The sequence below is a fragment of the Etheostoma cragini genome, chromosome 22 (assembly GCF_013103735.1).
Source record: "Etheostoma cragini isolate CJK2018 chromosome 22, CSU_Ecrag_1.0, whole genome shotgun sequence".
In the NCBI taxonomy this organism is placed as follows: Eukaryota; Metazoa; Chordata; class Actinopteri; order Perciformes; family Percidae; genus Etheostoma; species Etheostoma cragini.
The window spans coordinates 17,016,992-17,031,890 of record NC_048428.1 but is presented as its reverse complement, the minus strand read 5'-3'; the positions used below and the strand labels follow the sequence as shown (position 1 = coordinate 17,031,890).

The 14,899-nt window shown below is 41.4% G+C and overlaps 1 protein-coding gene across 3 annotated transcripts in view; it reads left to right on the top strand.

The window, feature by feature from the left end:
• Positions 1–696: 696 nt before the first annotated feature.
• tmem108 (transmembrane protein 108) overlaps positions 697–14,899 on the top strand; it is a 39,884-nt gene continuing 25,681 nt past the window's right edge. Inside the window, exon 1 of one of the 3 annotated variants that reach the window (XM_034862105.1) lies at positions 697–1,381. The gene's annotated coding sequence lies outside the window, so the exon portion shown is untranslated. The remainder of the gene's footprint in view (positions 1,382–14,899) is intronic. The other 2 variants (XM_034862107.1, XM_034862106.1) reach the window with 2 other exon arrangements.

Genomic DNA, 14,899 nt, shown 5'->3' with positions numbered 1-14,899 from the left:
GTATCACTTTGCAATTGGGCTTAGCGATACGGAGAAAATCAAATATCACAATATTTTTTACCAAAAACCTCAATATTGAGAACGTAACAATAGTGAGTAAAGACAAATAATAGAACACTAACATCAGGCTGGTACAGAAAATGACTTCACTTTAGTGGCACGCAGCCTTTAAAACCGGGAAAAGACAGCACATATCATATTACAATATCCAAAATCTAAGACGATATCAACAGAAAATCGATATATTGCCCAGCTCTAGTTCGCACTAAACCGATCAGAAGTCTTATGAAATGGTCTAATGTGAGTCTATTTTAGTATAACTAACACTAAACGGTTTAGCTAACCCTGATTTAGTCGTCCGATAAAAATAGATTAAACCTATCTGGGAAAAGAAGAAACCCACTGTAGCCTGCAGGACATATCTGCAATATTTTTTATAGCTTTAATTTATGCTAATGAGACAAATACAGTTAGTGTAGGCAGTGTAGTAAATTAATCAAAAAGAGAAGCTGTAGAAAATAGTTGTACTTAGTTCATCCATGAAAGGATTATTCATTAATCAGTTAACCATGTCCCATCCAGTACATGTGCTGTGTCCAGCTGCTCTATAAGCTTGTCTATCAAAGATCTTTTGGCTTTAAAGTCAGCCTACAGTTTCTGAATCTGTGCACCACGACAGGCTGTGGTTGGTTTGTCCACTGAGTCAGTATATCTGGGCGGTTTTCAGTCAACAGGTGTTCTCTCAGTTGAGTTTCATTGACACCTTATTTCGTCATTCCGCCGCCTCCTCTCCTGTAAGGTAACTTTAAGGTTTTCTTGTCGGGACAGTTGGATTTAGAACAGCACGACTGAGAGTCCCCTGAACAGAGAGAGAAACTCTGCAGCAGTCCTCATTAAAATTCCCTGTCCGTACAACTCACCACGAAAACCTCCTATAGTGGGTGGCACCGTCGTCCTGTGCGCCTCTTTAATTGCGCACCACGCATTAACGCGCGATCACGGATCACTGTTTCTTCAGCATTGACCGCGCGGATCACACTGCCTTGAGGTAGAGAGTTTGCTTCATGTCCTGCTATTTACGGCGTCACGGCTGAGACAGGAGAAGTGGGCGCAGAGTCCCAGAGGTCCGGCTAGTAAAGGGTGGCGCCCTACGCATCTCATCCAGCGACTGGACACGCTGTGCGGCGACCCATAACGACGCGTTCCGCTCCTGCAGTGAGCTTCACTTGGCTTCCCTTGCAGCTCACGATTGTGACATTCTCGGTGGGGACTGGCAACATGTGCGCCTGGTTGGTGTGAAGTGTAACACAGCGGCTTTGGGGTTTCATTTCTCTCGGATACGCCAAGTACCCGACGTTACGGCGCACCTTGTGTATAATAGGTAAGTACATCAGTTTATTCTCTACTTCAGATCAGATAGCTCGCCCTCTGCTATGTACCTGCAGTGTGTTTTATGGGCTGCTCGTACAATACCTCTGCGTATTGATTATGTTGAGCGTCCGATTTGTTGAAATCCTGTTGGCAGTTATGAGCAGTGACTGTCAAAGACACGAACATCAAATCCCTGTCAGTTCTGCATCCAACTATCACTGCACCAGATCCCAATACATGGTGACATAGTTAAGGTAATGGTTGATTCACGTTTTGTATGGGATTCAGTTTTGTCTCCGTCTCTTGGCAATTCTAAAAAGTATCTTGGTCAATTAAGAAAATGTGCTCTGAAATGTTTCATTAGACTTTGGGTGCCACTTGATTCTTGGAAAGATCACTGGTAAAGATCCCATGCAGTGGCTGGCTGTTGTTCCAGTTTATTTAACGCTGTAGGCTCGTTTACTTCCAAAAACGAGTTTAAAGTTTTTGGAGAGCCATCAATCTTGCAACTAGAGGATCTCTAACCTAAGTACCCTTCAAGTGGTTTATTTCTCAGGCAACATAGCAGCAACAATAGGAGGAACTCTTAAAACATAAGACTGCCATGAACAAACCGGCCTCACCAAATCCCCATATAAGTGTGGAGCTCCAGCATTGTTTTCAAGCACAGTGGGATGTGTAGAGTATAGACTAAAGTGTGTACTAATTGAACCGGCCGGCCACTCTCCATTGTGCAAAGAATGTTTGGTTGCCTTTTCTCCACAGAAAGCCCCCATTCCTTTGTTCTGGGGGACAATCCTCCAATGCCATGTGTGTGCGGTGGTGGGGGGAGGGAGAGGGTCAGCAGGGGTATTGACATCTGTAGCTGACAGCTTCCTTGGGGCGAGCTGACATGCTGTGATACCATGAATGGGTATTAGGGAGCATATGAGCTAAGCACTTAACAGTAATGAGGACATTTATTCCTTGTACACAATGCTATGCGACCAGCCATATATCTGCAGAGATATTATGCAGGGCCGCAAACTCTGTCAACATTTATAGAATGTAATTTGATACATAAAGACAATTTGTGTCATAAGCGATTACCAAAGTTGTGAGAATTCATCCTCGGGGGAACATAAATGTCTTTACCAGATGTCATCATTGTCAGGACATTTTACGTTAAGACCACTAATGTGAACCTCATTGTGGCACCAGAGGAAAAAGTCAGAAGATTTGCGAAAATGTTAAGGATTTGTCATCTGGGGACCATGAATGTCTAAACAAAATATCAATATTGGTGGTGGAACAGCCTCACTGCTAGCATAAAGCACCGTAGATTCTCTGCTGTCAGCTTCTTAATTGTGAGGATTTGCTGCTTTATATAAATTTTAATTTAATATGTTAATGTTTTCTTATAAGTTGTTTAGAAATAGAAGTAATTGGAGGAACGTTGATATGGGCTCTAGAAATATGTGATAGATATATTTTTCAGAATGTATTTTTTATAGACTATGCAATTGATTGATTGATTTATCAAGAAAAAAAATACAGAAATCAATCAAGTCCCAATGGGCTTTACAGTCAGTATAGCACATGACACCCTTGATAACTGTCCCATGATTTGGTTATGTGAACCCCCCCTGAACATGTCATGAAAGCTTATGAAGTCAAGTCTGGATGAATTACATAAAGAGGAGATTTTTAGAGGATTTTGCCTCTAGGTTTTCAGTGACAAATATTGCCCATTCTTTCTGGCATCCTGTATTATGGAGGCCAAAGTCAACCGTTTCAACAGCAACAGTATTTTTAAAGGGCAGCGGCTGAACAGTCTCTGCAGTTGCTCTATCGCCAATTTCAGGAAAAGTCTACATTAACACAGAAAAACACCCGGAAACTATCAGCTTTCTCATCCAGATCAACAGACCTCCCTTAAACAAACGTACAAAGGAAGTTTCAGGAAAAGGGAAAATCTGTTTTCTGGCTCTTGCAGCAGAAAGTTCAACTGATGGGAAACTGTTGGGGAATGTCGCTATGGCAGAGTGAGTGGGTTTCATGCTTGTCAGTAAGCGTCCCTCATGACTGGTAGAGAGTGGTACACCATGAGGTGGAATGCAGCCCCATGGGCCCCACATGCTGCAAAATATGTGCTCAGGATGGACTTCGCACCTTAGTCCCGCCTGACAAAAAAAAGCATGTGGCCAAAACAGGATTTCACCTAAGCAAAGGGAGGAAAAAGCACGCCTTTGATTGTGCCATTTCTTTTCCTGTGTTTTCTAAATGCCAGGCAGTATTAGCGAAGGCCCTCAGCTGCTTTTAAAATGAATTTCATTTAAGCTGAGATTGGGGCTCGAATACAGGAACCGCGGGGGGAGGTGCTACACTGAAAAGCAAGCGAAAGCCGCTCTATTCATCCGAGAAGAAAAATACCCCCCCCCCAGCCACTTATGATCCTATCAACTAAAGAGCATTCCCATAGGACCAAAGGGAGCCTGGGATGGTAGGGCTTAGAAACCTCTCTCTTTCAAAGAGTTAACATTTGAAAGCCATACCGCATACAGTATCTCAGCATTGGGGGGGTTGAATAATATAGGTGCCTTAGGTAACCAAAAGACTTGAGTAGCAGCAACCCCACCTGCCCTGAGCAGGCACAGAAACAGCAGATAGTTTGTAATGAATAACCAACCATTATGATAATGAAAGGGGCGATGGGCACGGGGAGATAAGAATGTGGCGACCATCCGAGCATGAGGTGTTTACAAGGGGGAATTCCCCGCATTCCTCTGCTGCAGCCATGCCACTCCAATCTGCACCTCCACCCACTGATGGTCACCCTCTGTGCCAGGAAGGGCCCATAAGGTTCCTCCACAGGAAATTGCTGTTGTTAAGGTGTTATGTAAAGTGATTTGTGAGTGGTGCTTTAGAGATGTTTGGGTATTAATAGAGCTAATACAACAGGCTGAGGAACATGTTCAGTAGATCCCCAGAGAGTCAAAATTTACACAAAGGCTTGTTTTTAGCTTTGAGCAGGGACAAATTAGTTTTTTCAACATATTCAAGCTGAAGCAAAATGATGGAGCTGTTGGCGTACGTTTCACTTTCAGTTGTTTTTTGTAACCAGTAAAAAATGTCCCAGGTATACCAGGAGATTCAAGAGATGAAATGAAATCTAATTGGTGTTGTGAACCGAGCAGGTGTGATGCAACAAATGTGATGAACATTTCTTGATAGCCGTGTGTGTCAAGCATCCCCAACCTCAACAAGCAGCCAGGCTTTGGGGATGGCATTGTCAGTTGGTCCATCCTGAAAACTATACAACTATTTGAAAGGTTGTTACGACATTTTGTAAAGACATTCATGGTGCCAAGAGGATGGACCTTAAAGACCTTAGTAATCTCCCGACTTTGCCGAGCCTCCTGCAGGTCAAAGTTTTTACTTATCGAGTAGAATATCTCTAGATGGATCAGCTAGATGGATCTGCAGAAACGTAGGTACAAGCATGCGTGGTTCCCGGATGATGTATCCTAATGACTTTGGTATTCTTCTGACTTTTCCTGTTGTGCCACCAAGAGATTCACTTGTGCTGTTTTGAATGAAATTTTAACCACTAACCGATAAATGCCATGGGATTTAGTCCAGGCATTCATGTTCCCCTCAGGATGAATTGTAATAACTTTGGGGAGCCCTCAAACCACCAGCAGGTCAAATGATTAATTTGTCCAATACTTAATTTATAACAGAATACCTGCAGTTTCCCCTTGGCCTCATGTGGTGTTGGTGTTCAGCATGCTATGAAAACTAAGATGTTGAACACGGTGAACATTACATCTGCGATACATCAGCAAGCAAACCTTATCACTGTGAGCTTGTGAGGATGCTGACGTTGGCATTCATCTGAAAACAACACTGGGCCTAAGTACAGCCTCACAGCGCCGGCATGGCTGTGGACTAGTCTTGTTTGACTAGATTTATTTAACAAAGGTTTGTTCAGAAATATTATTATCTGAAATATTTAACCTGCTGTGTCAAACTACAGGATAATCTCATAATTCCTAGTGGATTTCTCATTGTTTCAAGGATTACATTGCTCACAAACAAGTCTATAAATATGTGAGGAAAAGCTAGTCTGTTGCAGTACTATTTTAAAATCATGCTATAAATCAACCTATATATGTAACGTGCAAATGATTAAACCAATATAGAGCAAACATGATATAGACCACTTTTCACACAACACTTTAAAATTGCTAGCTATTGCTTTGTTTTACATAAAATGCAAAACATTAAAACAGCCAAATAGACAATAAAGTTAGACAATAGATGATACATTACATAAATAAAAGTAATAACAGAGACCATTAAGAATAAAAAAAAATGAGAGAATTATTAGAAAATAATATAAATGACATCAATTGAAAGCCAAAAGGGATTTCAGCTGTAGTTTAAAAGTTTCCACAGAGCCCGTGTAAGGAAGTCATGAGGCTAGACTTAACTCAAATCTTCATCCCTTCAGTCTAATAAACTATTTTCATTTTTAATTTTTTTCACAAGCAAGACCTTTAAGCGTAACAGTTAGATACTAATCTCAAAACAGTAATTATCTTTCTCTAATTGATCAGTTTGCCCCTTTTAATCTAACTGTCTTGTCACACAAAATAAAATAAAAAAGCATAGAATAGAAGGATAAGACGTTTCTCATATTTTGTGGCAGCGAAGGCTTTAATACCCACATGTGAAAAGTGAAACACAGGGACTCCTCTGTAAGCAACCTCAGGACACAGAGGGTTAGTGTTTTAGGATCAATCATCACATTTTTTTTAATACAGCGCAAATGACTGGGCCTAATAGGATTATGACGAGGTCTGGTGGGAGGAGAAATGGTCCAAACCAGCCTGGGGGTCATGTGATAGAGGGGGACAATACTAGCAGGTGTCAGCCTGATAATTACGGGGTCTGAAGCTGGCTCACCTATGAGGATTAATGCCTCTAATGGAGGGCAGGTTGTGACCCCAGCAAGCAAGGAAGCAAGTCACCACCCTTTCACCCAGAAAAAAAAGAAGAGCTTCTAGTTTGTGGTTTTCTTGACAACTTTTTCAATCAGGATATTCGGACGACTGTGGCGTAGTGGTAGAGCGGTCACCTGCTAATTGGAAATCCCATGTTGCCCAAATGTCCTTGGACAAGACACTGAACCCCCAAATGCCCCAGATGCTCCGTAAATGTGTGTGAGTGTGTATCTGATGAACAGATGGCGCCTTGTACGTCAGCTTCGGCCAGCGTGTGAATGTGTGTGAATGCTTCCTGTACTATGTTAAAGCGCTTTGAGTTGTCGTTAAGATTAGAAAAGTGCTTTATCAAAACAGTCCATTTACATTTAGTTCTTTTAGTGCTTAACTTCTGATAACACCAAAAAGCATTTCAGTTATAATTTATGAATCCTTTGGACATAGCAAATTCCATCCATAGTCCTTTGTATTAGCCGGCCTCCAATCTTTTGCGCATGCATTCAGTTAAAATCAAACCTTGTTGTCTGTCCAGACTCAGCTGATAGAGGCTGCAGATTAAAGTGGCACCATATGCTGGGGACTGAGGAGCCCCCTCCCCATGGTAAAGCGTATTATTACGCTCTATGTCACTGTCAGCAGCTATTTGTTTTGGAGGATTGAGGTGTCGGGGGAACAACTCCCCTATCTTGTCTTAAACGTTTGGTCATCTCTACTTTACCCTTATACCTTAATCAAAGCATTTTCTTTTCCTATCCTTTTTCACGCTGTTTGAGTCCGAGTTGAGGCAGTCTCAATGCCAGGAAAGCAAATATGGTGCTCTTGAGAATGTAAAACCATTGTTTTCTCTCTCTGCCTTACCCATGACGCAAATGGCTCATTTCATGGCTGCTGCAAAACTCGATTGATGGGCTGAAAAGCAGCGGGGCTTGAGTTGCTCGTGTACAGTGCTTGGCAAGACGAGAGCCAAGTCCTCGTCCAGTTCACATGAGGTAAAAGTATATTAAAGAGAGATGGAAGGAGGAAGATTTGTCAGACTGCAATAGAGTGCCAAACTGCTCTTTATAAAAAAATTCACTTCTTCACTATTCACTATATAATGTTTATTAAATAGTGAACTTTATAGAGAACAACCAAACGAGATTTTGGACTCCAGTGAAAACACATCGTCAGTAGATGCGGGGGTTGTGTGTATGACGGAGGTGGGCGCGCCCAGCATCATGTAAAACAAACCAAAACGTAGGCTACATCATATGTACACTCAAATTAGCTGTGCATTGTGGGTATTTTATAGTGGACTATATAGTGAATTACACTATTTCTGTGATAGGGAACGGTTTGGCACACAGCTTGTCTCTGATGCCGTCCTTGCCAAAGGTGTCATGGGAGCTGACATTTTTATTCTAAGCATTGCATTAACATCCTCTGAAGAAATCCTCAAATATTAAACGATATTTGATCGTCAGATCGGCGCTTGTCACCCCAAATTAGAGAGCAGTTTATGTGGTTTTGCTACTATTCTCCTCCTCCGTCTCGCTCTCTAGTCTAAAAGATTACAGGCCCTGGGGGGGCTGGAAAGCTGTCTAGTAATCTGAGACAGCATTAATACTGAATAAGATGGAGCAAGGCGTGGGCCCTGCAAATTAATTTACATACAAAGAGCAGCGTTAAAAAAGAAAAGGAAAAAAAAAAGAAAAATGACACAGTGGGATATTGCCTGGTTTGCGTGTGTATGTGTGTGTGTTGCTGGTAGTGGTGGCAGCAGGGATGGTGGTTTGTAGCAGCTACATCACCATGGAGACAGTGGCATTATCGTGTAGCGAGGATGTTGATGATGGAGCGAGTACAGCATTGGCAGCCGAAAGAAACAACATGGCAACAGCAAAATGTGAGTGGACAGCCACTAGACAGACTTCTGGCTTTATGTCGAACACAAGACATATTTCCTCTTTAAAGCATTGTTCACTCTAACTTCACAGTTCTACTTTTATATGGTTCTGGCCCTGATCCACTCATACCCAGATTATCTCATACCGACAATGGCACTGTTGTGAACAACTGCTGAAGCTGCTGGAATGACTCCCCCCGCCTTAAAGAGGAGTGTCCTTTGAAGAGAAGAGATGACTTGACGTTTTGGGTTTTTCAGACGCTGCAACTAAATTGGTCACACTGGTCGCTGCTCAGGCTGTTTGTGCTGTAAAAACACTGCAGCTCGCCGTGGTATACGATGTGTCAAACATGCTGTAGTAGCTGTAATGATTTTTCTCCCACTCTCAACACTGTAATGAGAGTTTATGCATCTGGTTCTGTTGGATTGTTTCCTTTGCACAAAGTTGCAGCCTTCAAGGACCATGCCAATGTTTTTTCAAATGTTCCTTCCTTAAAGTTATAATCCTGGGAAAGTTAGGACCAACCCTACATGGCAATCCTGTCAACAATTATGTAATTTTTGCTCTAAATAATTGCAGACATGATGTCCAATGAGATGGATTACATCATTCAGATGGAAATAAGAGGTGTGATTGTCATAAAGTGAAGAGAAATAAGGATGAATAAACAACAACAAAAATTCTGAAACATAGTTGCATGGATTTTAAAATGGTTAGCTGTGATATGTCATTGATTTGTAGTGATGTAACGCTAATGAGTGTAAGCGTTAACTATTAACTCGTCGTTATTACATAAAAGTACTTTCGGGGCGTGGATAGAGTAAGAGCACGGTAACAGCTTTGACTGTGTAACTTGGTCCACTTCCTCCAAGACTCATAACAAAACATGCTTAATCATCTAACCCTCTGCCAATCTAACTGTTACTGAATCCCAGGCAGGGTACAGCATGTTAGATAGCTCCCTTGTTAACTCAAGGAACACAATACACTATGAAGGTCCAATTAATTGAAATTTTTGACTTATTTCAGTAACCCTAAAAAAGGTAATCTGTTACCTAAATATTCAAAAATTAAAATCTCATTTTATAGTAAGTTAGCTACAATGTGAAAAACTACTGGAATGGTCCTTTAAATTGTGACAGTTCTTTTGTCATCTTTTCAAGAAACTGTCACCACAGCAACTCTTAAAATAATGTCAGGGAGGTTTGGCCCGTTCCTCTGCTTTCCCCTGAGCTTTTCGCTCCATTCTTCACTCTTCCACTAATAATAGATGCTGCTCGTCCCCGATGTATTGTCCCATGCCCAACATCACACAGAAGAGAGAGGCAGCAGAGTGATGGACAAAGCGACACCTGCAAATGCTCTCCCAGTCCAGCTCTGTCTCCCCGCGGGTCCAAGCATTTGACATTTAACTACCATTGCCTCTTTGCAACTCTGCTTCGTTCTGTTTTAAACCCAGGACTGGATATCTTTTGAATCCCACAGCTTGTCCCTCCATCCTAACTGTAAATGCAAAAATGGAGTTGGCACCAAGCAAGTTTAATCAATAAATATTTCACCTAGTGCTGAAAAATGCTGATTAGATCTTCTCAAACATGACAATTTGCCCCTTTTCTCTGTTTTATATCAATATGAAATGTATATATCTAGGTTTTTATACTGTTGCTCACACAAAAGAGCAATTTTAAAGAAATCTTCTGCCCTCACTTATATGTTTGTTTTTCCTTTTATTCCAGAGTGGGTGGAGACCAAAAACACCATGAACTTTCCTAATGATGTACAGTAATCATCTTTTCATGTTCATTATTTTATTTGTTTGATGTCAGAAAAAAAGGGCGTGTATCATCTGTGGTTTATTACTTAATCATAGACTCCGTGAAGCTTACCAAACAAATCACCCACAAGCTCTCAGCTCCACCTCCTCCCTAGCATAGCATTGTAACACCGTTTCATCCATAATATTAAACACTTCTGACTCGTGTGTGTGTGTGTGTGTGTGTTTGTGTGTGGCTAAGTCTAACTTTTTCCTCTGCCGTTTACCTATTCATTTATTCCGCCATGAGTGATGGCACGGGAAAACCAAAGCTCTACATCCTCTGGTAATTAAACATCTGGTGGTGGAACATTTTTCTCCTGGAAAGCATAAAAAAAAAAAAACAGACCCACACGTACTCTGAAATGCAGCTAGTGTCGGTAATGAGCGTGCTGAATGGTAGCACTGATTGCTTCATTTTTTCGATAGGCGTCTTTGAGAGCTACTGTACTTGATGGATGTTGCATGTCTGAAAGAAAGTCCCTTACGTGAACGTCACACTCTTCAAACTTTAAGGCTACCTCATACCTGTGGTAACAACAATATTTACTAATTGCAGGTTGGGAAGTTTCACCCTCATCTTTCCTGATCTTCTTGCATCAGACTTGCTCAATTTCACACCACAGCTCAATGCAATTAATCACCATCATCAGTTACTCAACATAAACACATGAATCCTCTCCTAGTCCTCGGTTCAGGAGTGTTAGAGTTGTGAAAGAGGTTTCTAAATGTAGCTACATCACAGAAGGCTTCAAATCTGATTCAGAGTAATTGCTTGTTTTGCTCACAGAGCTTCAGCACGACCCTGTGGGCAGGACAGCAATTATCAACTGCGTGGTCCAGTTTCACAGACAAGGATTATTTTTGTAAGCACTGAGTTATTGATGGCTGTTTCTCATTGAAGGTTTCAGTCACTGACAACGATTAATCAATGTCTTTGGAACTGGGATTGTTTCCAAGGTGATGGATGGTTGTGACGGGCTTTCAATGTTTTAAGAGAAATATATTGTGTGTTAGAAAATTAATGGACACTAACTTCATTATCATTTATTATTTCTAAGTCATTTTTAGCCGAGTTGCTTGTGCTTCTACCATGTTAGGTAGCATGCTAAGTTAGCTAAAGTATTATGGGGAACATGGTCAACATTATACCTGCTAAACAGCATGTTAGCATTGTCATTGTGAGAATGTTAGCATCCTGCTACAATTAAGCTCAGAGCATTGGTGTACCGAAGTACAACCTCACATAGGCTGCTATGTGAGGCTAAACCTATCACATATTGCCCATGGCTGTACACTCTCAGTCTTGTTTTAAGGTAAATGCAGAGCATTTTGTTCTAGAATGTGCGACAAAAGTCCTGCACGCCATCAATCACTTGTGCTCACTTTATTGCGAATTAATTCTTTTCTTTCAGTGATATTTCTTACCCGTGACAACACTCCTTGTCTGATTGATTCTTTGGAATTCCAGTCTATGGACGTGCACGATTGTTCAATTTCTGCCAATTATATTTGTCATTTGCTGCTTTTCTTACAATAATATAGTTGCAGGGTGTCTGCTCCGTGATATAACTCCATATTACAACTCTGCCCCTTTGACACCTCCTCCTATGTAACTGGACTCCCACTGGACTGGCCTCAGTATGGTCTCACTTTAAAATGTCAACCCAGACAGGTCCCCAGGCTGTCATATCTTTTCTCATCTCCAGGTAAACATCAGTCCCTGAGCCGCAGCACGTGCCGGTTCAAGTCATTACTGCTCCCTTTCCATCAAGTTTCAGCTCCAGACCACATACCACTTCTTTAATCATTGCACTCTCCTGTGATGTCTGAAGAAAAAAGGTCACCCCTGTTCGGATGGGAGACTCCAGGCTCCATCACTCTAAAATTGAATCACCTCTGGATTGTGCCAATCTCAAACTTGCGTGTGTGTATGTGTGTTTAGTGTTGCACGTCATGCAATTTACTCTTTGTGTAATTGGCTTATTAGGCCTTTAGTCTGTTCTGAGAATTGAGCAACCGGGCAGCTCATCCATAAGTAAATTCACCAGTTTCAGGCCAATTGTCTTTTTCGTGTTTTTTGTAGAGTGCATCTGTCATCATCCATCAGCCTGAATAACACGAAGAAGGCGTAATTGATGCGATGTGTGTGTGTTCTGCTTAGAGCAAGCCAGGCACACTTTCAGGACTATCAGTAGTTAATCCGTCTCACTAATAGTGGGGGTTGGAGCAGAGGGGGGGAGGAGGAGAGAGGAGAACTATACCACATCTCTGCCTCCTCTGGACACGTGGTTGGCGCCTGGCGGGAAATCTCTAGACCTTGGACGATTTCTACGGATGTTTCTCCTCTCGGTCACTCGTCCCCGGTTGGCTCTCAGCAGTCTCTGCTGCACCGCTCAAGGAAACGAGGTACAATGCACTCCCCCCCTCCAAAAAACATCCTTCTCCACTGCTTTTTGGTTCCTGCCATTGTCACTAGACAAGAGGCTGCGTCAAGAGGTAAAATTAGGAATGTGTGTGTAGACTAAGGAACTTCCTGGACTTTCAGAGGTGTGTGTTTTACTGTTTCTGCAGAAAGTAGGTCTGCAGCCCATGAACTATGACACAAAGTGTAGAGAGACAGTGGAAACAATATGTATTTCCCCCTTCGCTGTGCAAGCTCTGTACAGCACCGGATTGCTGTGTCTACCTCATGGACATTCCTGAATGCACCAAAGGGCCTTGTTTCCTGTTCTGCTCCGGACGTGTGGTTCATAGATACTCTTTAGTAAGATTATCAACTCGCATGTCTACAGGAAATAGTAAAATAAACTGCATACTGTCACATTTTTGTTCCCTTACGTCTTGAAATCCAAGTAGCAGTGTTATTCTGCAACAAAATATTTTCCTTGGTTAGTTATTTTCTTTTATGGTTACCTCAGTTTTCTTTATTGTGTTTGAGTCTCAATTGTAAAGAACGCGCAAATTATTTGGCATTTACCCTTTAAAGACGAACCTGTGACTAACTTCTTGTCACAGGTTGCATAGATCTATGAGTTGTTCAAACAAAGAGTGTTGTGAATGTTGACTTCTCACATTGTTTCATGTGAAATATTTTTAGAGGCCTGAAGAGGCAAAACTATACAGTATTTGAGCATGGAAATTCATTCTTGGCCTTGCAATCAATATGTTCGACAATATAATTTGAAAGAAATCTTTTTTATAAGATAACTTGTAATTATCTAACATATTAAATAAGATAGTAAATTGAGTGTGGATTATTTTGTCAAATAGCCAGTATTTCACAAATTGTAAAGCAAAAAATAGAATCACAATCAACATCTAAAAAACAACTTTTTGAGGATACAAATTCTTCAAATTTGCCTATTTGGTTTGTGTTGAAATGAAGGGTTAAATTAATTGTTGACCTTTCTGAATTTGTCTACTCTGTGAGATGTAGCCCAGCTATACATTTCCAGAGGGCCAAGCAATAGTTGTTGTATTGCATTACTCTATTAATCCACTATATAATTTTGCATCATGTTTAGCAATAATGATATATTGAGTCATCAGACTTTAAACCACTCTGACACAACTCTAACAGCTCAGAGGTTGTTTTTGCCCTCAACCCTCAGCATGTTGACATAAGCACAGTGTCCCGCCCTGTGAAATATGTTATGCAAATTTGAAGGGATTAAGATTGTTTATGGCATTATGACCTCTAAATTGGTGATAACCTATGGCTTCTTACTTTGCATGGAGTAAAATCTAGAATAGTAGGCCCAGGTTCACGCACAGAGGGTCCAACCTCTTGGTTTGTCATTTTCCTCCACTACATTTTTAATATCTCACCCTCAAGGCAAATAAAATTGCTTTCATGTTCATGCATGATACTTTGTTAGATTACATAAATCCCTTAGACATGCAGTTCAACTGCGTCCTTCTTTCACATGTCATCAGAGCTCGTCTGGATTCAAGGGCAATTCAGTTAACCTATATCAATGCATGAGTCATTGTGTCTTCTGAGGCCAGTGGACAAGGTCTAAGCCCACTACCTCTCCCCTCAGAAACAGCTTCTCATAGGGGACTTCTAAGCACTTTGACAAATGGTCCTTCTCAGTTTAATGTTGCAGCCGTTGTGCTGCAGTGCACTAATAGTGCTTCTACTCTCACCAGGCCCACGGTTTTCACTCACTGCATGAAAGCCCGTGCTCGTATTCTTGTGATGAAGTACTGCTGGCTTTCTTTAATGATTCACCTGCTCGGTATAAGAGGGTAACATGCGTTCAGGGATGCCTTGTGTTAACTGTGATGCCCGCTGGGATGCTGGAGGATAGATGGTGCCTGACAGCACCCTTGTTGTTGATGTGCTACTGCTGTGTCATGCTATTTTGCTGTGGTGTTGGCTTGTCTGTTTGTCTCAATTTAAAACCTCTGGAGAGGTGTCTGCTTTTATTGAATATCTGGTGCTAAAAATACCTCCAGCCTCACCAATCAGAGCCGAGAACAAATTGAACAGTGAGATGTGATTGGATGGGATGTGATGCCCCATGGATGTTGCTCACTGCAAATACTGACAACTATAAAAGAGCACATACTGTACATACATCAGAATTTGAAATTAAAGATGCACCAGACAATTTTACACTTTATTGGCATATGTGCTTAACGTGCATTTTGCCTTATCTTACAGATTTAATGATGAATTTAATGATGAATTGTTTTTTCAGAGATCAGTATGCGTATGCAGAACACGTGCACATAGATCCACATAATAGATGTTCACAATCCTTGTTTTTCTTATTTATATATTTTAAATGTCCCAATTCACAGCTTTCAGACTCTGGCAACATTAAACCCCC